The sequence below is a fragment of the Littorina saxatilis genome, unplaced genomic scaffold, assembly GCF_037325665.1.
Source record: "Littorina saxatilis isolate snail1 unplaced genomic scaffold, US_GU_Lsax_2.0 SUPER_6_unloc_1, whole genome shotgun sequence".
NCBI lineage: Eukaryota > Metazoa > Mollusca > Gastropoda > Littorinimorpha > Littorinidae > Littorina > Littorina saxatilis.
The window spans coordinates 1-8489 of NW_027125698.1; the positions used below are offsets into that span (position 1 = coordinate 1).

The 8489-nt window shown below is 40.3% G+C and overlaps 1 long non-coding RNA gene across 1 annotated transcript; it reads left to right on the forward strand.

The window, feature by feature from the left end:
- The first annotated feature begins 1303 nt into the window (after positions 1 to 1303).
- LOC138954136 (uncharacterized) lies at positions 1304 to 8276 on the forward strand. The gene is made up of 4 exons (XR_011451723.1): positions 1304 to 1580; positions 2425 to 2530; positions 3281 to 3433; positions 5222 to 8276. It is a non-coding gene; the product is annotated as an uncharacterized lncRNA (long non-coding RNA).
- The last annotated feature ends 213 nt before the right edge of the window (positions 8277 to 8489 follow it).

Genomic DNA, 8489 nt, shown 5'->3' on the forward strand with positions numbered 1-8489 from the left:
TTGACGACAGAGTGCAACGTTTCTAAAATATGATCGGTGCTAACAGAGCAGCAGGAATATACGTGCCCTTGATGACTTGGTCACTTTCGGTTTCACGGTACCAGTAAAGTCGATCGAACCCCCCCCCCTCCCCCCCTTCCTTTTAGGACCTAAACAAATCTGAAAAAATCAGGTCTTGAAAGGAAGAAGTCTTGAGATGAGAGTAAATATAGAGAGGTTGTGGACAGACAAATCTGAGAAAACAGGGTCTTAAAAGGGAGGGAGTCTTTAATCAGGGGATATTAAAAGTGTTGTTCCACTGTACTACCAAAAAGAGGGGATACTGTTTGATGTTACTGTAAAGACTTACAGTAACACTGTTCTCTCCGATTGCCAGTGTTTGTACTTTGTAACAGATTGTATGACCGGCACGGTTGGCCTTGTGGTAAGGCGCCCGCCCCGTGATCGGGAGGTCGTGGGTTCGAATCCCGGCCGGGTCATACCTAAGACTTTAAAATTGGCAATCTAGTGGCTGCTCCGCCTGGCGTCTGGCATTATGGGGTTAGTGCTAGGACTGGTTGGTCCGGTGTCAGAATAATGTGACTGGGTGAGACACGAAGCCTGTGCTGCGACTTCTGTCTTGTGTGTGGCGCACGTTAAATGTCAAAGCAGCACCGCCCTGATTGGCCCTTCGTGGTCGACTGGGCGTTAAGCAAACAAACAAACAGATTGTATCCTGAAATTTAGCACTCCATGTGTTAACATTTCCACTTCCAGGTCTGTAGTGTGCAAACGTGTTGTCACTGTTACAGAGCAAATGAACTAACAAGAATACTAGTCTGATGTACATAAAATATGGGAGAGGTTTGGGGTCGGGGGTGGATGGCAAGCATAACATTGATAAATGACTATAGTTTTGCAGTGGTTTGCTCTCTTGTACTATGAGTGTTAACAGCAATTGTTTATAATTTGTTACTCAACTTACTGTAAGGACTATTACTATTAGCTTTTCTCAGCAACTGCAAACAATTGTGACTTAATTGCAAGAGCGCTTCATTAAACATTGGGATACTTCTTTTGTTTTTTTTAATGGCTATAGTGTAGAAACTAGAAATGCTGAGATACATTAATGTAGTCATGAACAACAGCAACAACAAAAACAAGAACATGTTTTGAATTCTGATAGCTAATGAAACTGACAGCTTGATTAGAATTATGTAGTTTTTGCAATTGCTGACTGAGTTGCATCCTTTGGTTTTACCTTGCATGGATTATCACCTTTGCTGACAATTGACTCATTGAGTGCAGTATTGAGTAACGTATAGTTATTTTATTTCAAGTTAACTTCTGGCTCTGCATGGTGTTAATCCTACTCAAACTTAGTCAAAGTAAGGTATCATTATTTATGAATAATGTGAAGTTGAAGATACAAATTAATGAGAAAGTTTGTGTATTTTTCTGTACACTCTTGCTATTTACTGTTTCAGTGCTGAACCATTTGCTTGAATGCTTGATCAGATGATGACAGAGTGACACCTGGTGGTACCCAATAAAACTGCCTTTGCTGCTATAACTACAAGAAATTTCTACAATTCAGAACAGTAAGTGCATGAGGTTCCATTTTAAGCTGTCAAGAGTAAATCTCAGGAATAGATTAGAAGATTTAGTTATGTCACACATGTCTTGCTTTCTTGACTTTTCTCACACTCTCTTGTCAGACTCAGAGAGTGCATGATTGTACATTTTTTTTACAGTAATTTTTTATGTTCCTAATTGGAAAACAAATGTGTCATAATCTTAGTGTTTAGGATAACTATATGGCAGAGAGAATCATGGAAATGATTGGGCGATGGGGGTGTGTCGCTGGTGTGCAAGAGGGTGGGTGGGTGTGGAGAGAGTAGTGATGGTAGTCAACTACTAACTAAAATATTACTGATTGCATACATTTAGTGTTTATTGATTTGGAGGGTGGGGGAGGAAGGCAAGCAGTATTATTACATGTGTATGGGTATACTAGTTGTGCATGTTCCAAATGGGGGTGGAGGTTGGCATGGCAAGCAATAGCTCAGTCGGTATAGTGGCCTTGAAACCGGTTGTGGGGATTTATTTCTCAGAATTGACGTTGTGCAGACTCTGCTTGGTTTCTGAATAGCTTATTAAGCCTGTGACTGTGTGCATACATAAAGATCTCAAGTTCACAGTTTCAGGGCTTGGAATTAATGGAAACATCAACACACATGTAGGAAAAACTCAAAAAAAGGAGGGGGGGGGGGAGTTTGGTCCCACGGTAGTGTTTGAATGAAAGCAATCTTACTTTTTAAGAGGGTAATCTTGCAGGACTATGATTCTTACATTGGTAGTTGACTAGTGTAGTTGTGGTTTTGTACTAGTGAGGAATGTCATCTATGTCATGTGATTTCTTGCTTCTTCTTTTTGTGTGTGCAGCTAAAGATGTTGGACCTTGCCTACAGCCTAGTTTTGCATAGATCTCCAACACCGTGGCTTTACTCTGAGACACCACAGAAAACACAGCCTTTTCTGCTGCTGAAAGGTAAACATTAGGTTAAATTTGTGTTTGTTTTGATTTGTATGTTTTCCTTTTGTAGTCTATGGCAGGAGATTTGTGCAGGTGTACAAATGGTAGAGGTGTCAGAGGAAATGTCCACTTGTTACTTGTCTCTATATCAGTATATATGTATCACAAATACGCATCAAATGTACTGATAGAGACCACATGGACAATTTCAAGCACTTTTCTGCCAGGGGTAGGGTCAGCTATGTAAGAATCATGTCTTACTCTGTTCATGCAAAAATAAGGTTCTGCATTTGAATGAGTTTGAATCAGGCACCTGTGTTTTTGCTCTTGTTTGTGCCCTCTTGTGAACTGTTAACTTATGAACAACCACCCCAGCAAGCAACTCTTTACTGTTCTGAGCACAACAGAAGGGCGCATGGTCTGGGCATATGGATGGTAAACACATCTCATGCACAAGTACAGGCCTGAAAGTGGCGAGTATTTTCAATTACTCGCCATGGCGAGTAAAAATCATGTAAATGGTGAGTAGAAATGTTAATCTACTCGCCACATGCGAGTAAAGTTGATAAAACAAATGGTTGTTTTGACGAGTAAAGTTTCAGTAAATTATGAGAAGTACATGTACTAGCAGTGCTTCATTTTGTGGACTTTCAGTGCTGAAGTATGATTGTGTGGATTGATCATTTTGTATTCTGTTATTCAGATTGCCACTTGCTTTCTTTTACATATATTTACAAGATGGTGGCTGATTTGCGTGTGTTGCAGAACACAGGTCCATGAATAAAAGAACCCAGCTGGTATTCTTCATTCATGGAAAATGAAAGGAAATTTATCAGCCAGGATTCGCCACTCACTCTGCTAAGGGGGAACCCCGGTCAGCTCTACAGTGGATGAACAGCTTGGTCCTTGGAGGGAAAGGTAACTACTGCAGCACTTTAGAAGGGGTCTATGTCGACCAACAGTGGCTGTATTCCCTGTATGTTAATTTCCTGTACATATACAGGGAATATACTTCCGTTAGACGCCATGGAGTTACTTCAAGCTTACGAAAGTGAAAGTGATTCAATGGACGAGAGTACCAGCGAGGAAAACATAATACCAGGCTGTTGGGGGTGGGGGTGCAGATGTTTCTTTAACTAAATCCGTTTTGATAAACGGTCGAAGCATGTTTTGCTTGACTGGATGCCGCACGCGAATTCAGGATTTTAAATAGATTCTCCTATCTAACCGCAGTCACGCGCTTGGCGCAAGATTGTACGATATTATACTTCTTTACAGAAAATCCAACTGTATTCCCATTACACAGGGAAAACACCTATGGCTATGGGGAATACACCTTCTTTTGGTCGACATAGACCCCTTCAACCTTACAATATGTGAATGTGTAGAATATTATGCTTTTGCTTAAAGCTTGTTACATATGACTAAGACAGAAATGTTAATCATTCCCTTGGTGCAAATCATAAAAAGAACAATAGCGATCTGATGTACTGTGGATCAATCGAGGAAAAGGTGTGTATGACCTAGAAGAAACTGGTTTTGAAAGTGCTGAGGATGGATGGAACATTGATGCAATATCATTTACTACATTGAACCTGGGTTTCAAACTGAAGTGCTTTTTATATTTAGTCAAGTTTTGACTAAATATTTTAACATCGAGGGGGAATCGAAACGAGGGTCGTGGTGTATGTGTGTCTGTGCGTGTGTGTGTGTGTGTGTGTGTGTGTAGAGCGTTTCAGACTAAACTACTGGACCGATCTTTATGAAATTTGACATGAGAGTTCCTGGGTATGAAATCCCCGAACGTTTTTTTTCATTTTTTTGATAAATGTCTTTGATGATGTCATATCCGGCTTTTCGTGAAAGTTGAGGCGGCACTGTCACGCCCTCATTTTTCAACCAAATTGGTTGAAATTTTGGTCAAGTAATCTTCGACGAAGCCCGGACTTCGGTATTGCATTTCAGCTTGGTGGCTTAAAAATTAATTAATGACTTTGGTCATTAAAAATCTGAAAATTGTAAAAAAAAATAAAAATGTATAAAACGATCCAAATTTACGTTTATCTTATTCTCCATCAGTTGCTGATTCCAAAAACATATAAATATGGTATATTCGGATTAAAAACAAGCTCTGAAAATTAAATATATAAAAATTATTATCAAAATTAAATTGTCGAAATCAATTTAAAAACACTTTCATCTTATTCCTTGTCGGTTCCTGATTCCAAAAACATATAGATATGATATGTTTGGATTAAAAACACGCTCAGAAAGTTAAAACAAAGAGAGGTACAGAAACGCGTGCTATCCTTCTTAGCGCAACTACTACCCCGCTCTTCTTCTCAAATTCACTGCCTTTGCGTTCTTGCTGAAAAATGGCATTGCGTTCAGTTTCATTCTGTGAGTTCGACAGCTACTTGACTAAATATTGTATTTTCGCCTTACGCGACTTGTTTATGCTTCTTGTTATATCATATGGTCTCGATTGACTCCTGTGTTCAAGAGACTGTAAACAACCATAAACAATCTTGTGTTGTTATGTGGTGGTGGTTTTGCTGTTGTCTAGCATCTACCCGTAATTGGCTTTATCAAATGCACCAGAAACGAGCATGAGTTTGTCGGATTAGTGAACTGTTTGAAAAACTTTAATGTATTTGTGGTTGACAGGTTGTTATTATTTCTATATTGTGTTCTTCTTTTTCTCAGGTGGGCTGTCTTCTGAAACATATGAATCGGGAGCGTCACATCTTTCTTCCTGAGACATCCCCTCTTGAAAATGGTGTGGCGTTTAGCTGAATGGAAACGTGGCAGTGTCCTGTTTTTCATAGCTTCGATGCGCGAAGTTGGGAATTTCAGCAGAGAATTTATTGATTGATTAATTAATTAGTTATTTAAGCTCACCTCACTCCTTAGTGTTATTTAGGGGGATGGGGGGGGGGGGGGTGGTGTTGGCCTGGATCTTGTTAGTGAACTTTCTTTCTGGCAACTCGCATCAGAAATTCCAGGTTTGCTTTCAAGGCAATAGACGGTTTTTGAAAATAATTCTGTTAGGATTATCAGCAGTCCGGAGGTGTAAAAATCCCTGTACTGCAGTCAGGTTTTTCAAAACATCTCGAGCACGGGACAAACGACCAACTTGGATGTGTATGCCATGCGCACAATATGATACCCCTTGCCTTTAAAAATCAGCGGTCACGAGTTCATCAGAGTTCAGAATTTGTTGTGTAAAAGATAGCCGCTGTCAGCTAGCCATTCGTGGCTCAGGTGATTATATTTAATACAAATTTAAAAAAAGGTTTCTTATGTAGCGCACGCCGCACAGCATACACATCACAGTCAGTCGCTTGTCCTGATCGCAGGATAGCGTGAAACATGCTCCGGGAGACTGCCAATAATCCTTACATAGTTATTTAAAGAAATTGTGTATTGGTACAGCATGTTATGCATGTACTAAGATAGCTATTTGTAAATATTTGGTAGATATTTATGGTGGTGTCCCGAATTGCTCCCTCCCAATTTGCCCCATCCCATATGGTCCCCAATTATTCTTGCATTTTGCTGTGAGTTACATAACGTGTGCAAAGGCATTTGTCTGAAGCGCATTTCCAAAAAGACCCCCCGCGGGTTAGGGGGAAGAATTTACCCGATGCTCCCCAGCATGTCGTAAGAGGCGACTAACGGATTCTGTTTCTCCTTTTACCCTTGTTAAGTGTTTCTTATATAGTCAATGTTTGTACAGATTTTAGTCAAGCAGTATGTAAGAAATGTTAAGTCCTTTGTACTGGAAACTTGCATTCTCCCAGTAAGGTAGTATATTGTACTACGTTGCAAGCCCCTGGAGCATTTTTTTTATTAGTGCTTTTGTGAACAAGAAACAATTAACAAGTGGCTCTATCCCATCTCCCCCCCTTTCCCTGTCGCGATATAACCTTCGTTAAACACCAATTAAAGAAAGAATTTCCAAAAAGCATAGTTACCATTTGTTTTTTTAAATCTGAATCCGTGACTGTTGTTCTTGAATACTCTTTCGTTTAGGTTTCCAAAAATGCTGATATAAAGGGGAAGGATAGTTGAAACTGTAACCGTTTACATTTTGCTCCCAGATTTGCAGTTGTTGTTTTTACTAGGAGTTTGGACGGGCTCGGTGTTCTTGTGGATAAGACATCGGCCTCCTATTCAGAAGGTCATGAGTCAAAATCGCGGCCGCCTGGTAGGTTAAAGGTGGAGAATTTTCTGATCTCCAAGGTCATTGCTTATGTGCAGACCTGCTAGTGCCTTATCCTCCTTCGTGTGTACACGCAAGCACAAGACCAAGTGCGCACGGAAAAGATCCTGTAACCCATGTCAGAGTTTGGTGGGTTATAGAAACACAAAAATACCCTGCATGCTTCCCCCGAAAGCGGCGTATGGCTGCCTGAATGGTGGGGTAAAAACGGTCATACACGTAAAAATCCACTCGTGCAAATTTGTAAGTGAACGTGGGAGTTTCAGCCCATCAGCGAAGAAGAAGAAGAACTATGAGTTTTACTCTTTTAAAAAAATGATTTTCAAATTCGAAGATTGCCACAACAGTAGTCTATCTCATCCGACTTGAACCCTTCAGACTCCCTGTACATGTACTTGCAGTTTAAACTCATATTTTGTCTGAGAATAGTTTTCAAATGCAAAGTCCTTCAGAAAAACTGCGAGATAAAAATCTGGAGTGCTAATATCGTGTTGGTGTATCGTGTCAGTGGCCGAGTGGTAACGCACTTGCGCTCGGAAGCGAGAGGTTGCGAGTTCGACCCTGGGTCAGGGCGTTAGCAATTTTCTGTCCCCTTTCCTAACCTAGGTGGTGGGTTCAAGTCTTTCGGATGAGACGAAAAACCGAGGTCCCTTCGTGTACACTACATTGGGGTGTGCACGTTAAAGATCCCACGATTGACAAAAGGGTCTTTCCTGGCAAAATTGTATAGGCATAGATAAATTTTTCATAAAAATGTCCACCAAAATACCCGTGTGACTTGGAATAATAGGCCGTGAAAAGCAGGATATGCGCCGAAATGGCTGAGATCTGCTGGCCGATGTGAATGCGTATTGTGTAAAACAATATTCCATCTCACACGGCATAAATAAATCCCAGTGCCTTGAATATGTGCGCGATATAAATTGCATAAAATAAAATTAAAATAAAATCCCCGAGCTTAGAACTGTACCCACAGAATACGCGCAATATAAGCCTCGTATTGATTGGTATGGAAGAAATGTTAAAGTCCTTTGTACTGGAAACTTGCATTCTCCCAGTAAGGTAGTATATTGTACTACGTTGCAAGCCCCTGGAGCAATTTTTTGATTAGTGCTTTTGTGAACAAGAAACAATTAACAAGTGGCTCTATCCCATCCCCCATCCCCCCCCCCCCCCCCCCTTTCCCCGTCGCGATATAACCTTGAACGGTTGAAAACGACGTTAAACACCAAATATAGAAAGAAAGAATAATCTTTGAACAGCATTTGGTTGGAAAATGAAAGTCTTCACAAAGCTATCTTCTTCTATTTGTGTGGGTTAATAAATAGGATTTAACATAACAATGTGGTACTGGTATGGGTTTTGTAAAGTGATTACTCAACTTCTGTGAATTGTACCTTCGTGGTGATCATGCTACACACTGGGTAATTCAAGCACAGAAAATAATATTTCTTAATAATTTGGCCTTATAAATGTACTCCGTGACTGTATTTGTATATGGTGAAAAGGAGAAGATATAAAATTTGTGAAATAGGACTTCGTATTTGGTTTTGTCATAATGAATTTGTTGTTTCTGTGTGTGTGTGTGTGTGTGTGTGTGTGTGTGTGTGTGTGTGTGTGTGTGTGTGTGTGTGTGTGTGTGTGTGTGTGTGTGTGTGTGTGTGTGTGTGAGCATGCATGCGTGCTTATGTGTGAGTGCACAATTGTGTGTGTGTATTAATCCAGCAGAAACAGCTTCTCTTCCATACA